This window comes from Quercus robur, chromosome 2, assembly GCF_932294415.1.
Source record: "Quercus robur chromosome 2, dhQueRobu3.1, whole genome shotgun sequence".
Classification (NCBI taxonomy): domain Eukaryota; kingdom Viridiplantae; phylum Streptophyta; class Magnoliopsida; order Fagales; family Fagaceae; genus Quercus; species Quercus robur.
In genome coordinates this window covers 68,838,436-68,840,866 of record NC_065535.1, presented here as the reverse complement: position 1 = coordinate 68,840,866, position 2,431 = coordinate 68,838,436, and the positions used below count along the sequence as shown (strand labels likewise).

The 2,431-nt window shown below is 42.0% G+C and overlaps 1 pseudogene; it reads right to left on the bottom strand.

The window, feature by feature from the left end:
• Positions 1-717: 717 nt before the first annotated feature.
• On the bottom strand, positions 718-2,114 carry LOC126702336 (UDP-glycosyltransferase 708G1-like; annotated as a pseudogene).
• Between the last annotated feature and the right edge of the window lie 317 nt (positions 2,115-2,431).

The window sequence follows — 2,431 nt, the reverse complement described above, 5'->3', positions numbered from 1 at the left end:
CTCTATGGTTGCTGTTGGTTGGGCGAAACCCACTAGGAGCTAGGTAAAATTGAATACGGACGGTTCGGCTCAGGGTAACCTGGGTCTAGCAGGGTGTGGAGGCCTTATACGCGACTGTCATGGCAACTAGTTAACAAGTTTTGTAAGGGCAATTGGTCTAACGTCGAGCTTAGTTGCTGAACTTGGACTATACGCAATGGTTTAACTCGGTGCTGCGCTTTGTCACTTGAAGAGGTGCAAGTAGAGGTGGATGCCTCGGCTGTGATTTCTTTATTATCCCAAGCCACCCATGCTAATGGGGAATTTTACTCGCTTATTGATGATTGCAGGAACCTTATGGAGAGCATCCCTCAGGTCCGTTTGCTCCACTGCTTTAGAGAGGCTAATCAATGTGCTGATGCCCTCGCAAAATTTGGAACAAGCATGGAGGATGATTTTGCTGTTTTTGAGTCCCCTCCTTTTATTGCTAAGCTTTTGCACTCGGACAAGTTGGGTTTAACCCAAGATTGTGTTTGTAATATGGTGGTGATTACCACTTAGTTTGTTTTAATATATTATCCACTTTTCCAAAAAAGAAAGAAAGCAATTTAATCTCCTAGTCACACGCAACTGAAGGAGTCCTTTATTGAACTAAACTCTTGGAGGCAATCTTGACACAATGATACAAGAAAAAAAAAAAAAAAAAAGTATAACTAACTTTATTCCTTGTCTTCTGATTTAGAGATTTAGAACTTCAATGACTCCCATAAGCACCTTGTCTGAACTCCCACCAGTCCCTCTAGCCTTCCTGGCCTCTTCCCTAACCTTCCTGGCTCTATCTCTCAATTTCTCATTTTTCATCATTACCCCAATCTTTCTTTCAATCTCTTCCCCCTTCACCAACAGCTCCACATCCCAACCCCAATCCCTTGCCCCTATCCCCAACCCTGCATTCTCCACAACTTCTGCATTTACCCTTTAGTCCCCATGTTGTCGCCATGCAAGCAAAGGCATTCCTCTTGAAGCTGCTTCCATTACTGAGTTCCACCCACAGTGATTTATGAATCCTCCAGTGGCTGGATGTGCTAAAATCTCTTGCTGGTTCACCCATCCCTTTACTACAATTCCTTTGTATTGTGTTCTTTTTAAAAATGAACTGCCAAGTAGGTCTTCCAGCTCTTGGTTATCTTCTTTATCGACTTTACTGCTCTTGATTATCCACAGGAATCTACACCCATTTCTCTCTAGCCCATTTGCCAGTTCTCTTATTTGATCTTTTGACATGGCTGTTCTGCTTCCGAAGCTCACATAAACCACAGATTCTTCTGGTTGGTTGTCTAGCCATAGCAGGCTCTGGAATTGATCCTTACTAAGCTCATAAGGTTCTAACGGTCCAATTGGAAGGATTGGTGGGGGATTGGACAAAGCCCTGCCACTATTGACGGCAGCAAGATTTTCTGGTTCAAACCAGTCAAATGTGTTTATTATGATTCATTTTGCTTCTGAGAAGGCTGGAGCATTTGAAACTATAAGTGCTGTAAAGAGATGATTTGGGTCAAAGAATGGTGGAGGAATGCTTGATATGGACAGAGGGATCAGTCCTGGGATATTGACTTCGAAAGAACTGCTACTAAGTTTAGTAGGCTCTGAAGTAAGTATTGGAAGATATGCCATAAGAGAAAAAAAATTTGACTGAGGTGGTGGAGACAATATAGTTGGGAATGGCAAGATCAGCAGCAACTTGTGTGATACTAGAAACTAAAGAGAAGTCAGAAAAGATGGCAGAGAAAGATGGAGATGCAGATGATAACAAAGGATAGAGAAGATGGACATGGCAGCTGATGGCTGCAAATTGGCGAAAGAAAGGGTCATCAGTGGTGGAATTGGAGTGGTGGGAGGGAGTGATTTGGTAGTTGATACTTGATATGCTTGAGTTGTGGATGGGTGGAAAGGAACAAGGAAGTGTAAGTGGATTCTGTAGCAGACATTATTGGATGGGCTGTGAATAGAGTGACCATACAGTTATTGGATAACAGCATGGAAGAAATCCTGAGGAAGGGGGTCAAGTGACCCATTCCAGCACTTGGAAAGAGAGCTATGTGGGGAGGAGCTTGGGAACCAATGTTGTCAGCCATTGTTGGTGGTAAAGAGGTTTGTCTGTAGATTCACTCCTAGTCCTTGCCTTGGATGATAAAGTTGATTTTTGTTAACTAGAAGTCGAGTAGTATTTTTTATATAGCTTTATGATTTTGGATTGGTGGTAGGGATATATATGAGTAGATAGATAGATTTCTTGGTGAAGCATATGCTTCATGTGAAACAATCATAACCAAACGCTTCAGTCTTCTCCAACTAGTTAAGACGCAGTGGCCAACGTTGTATGAGAAATGACTAACTTTTGGGCTTTAAGTTATTACTTGTAAGTTGTAATGCATAGAGCAAAAAATAATTA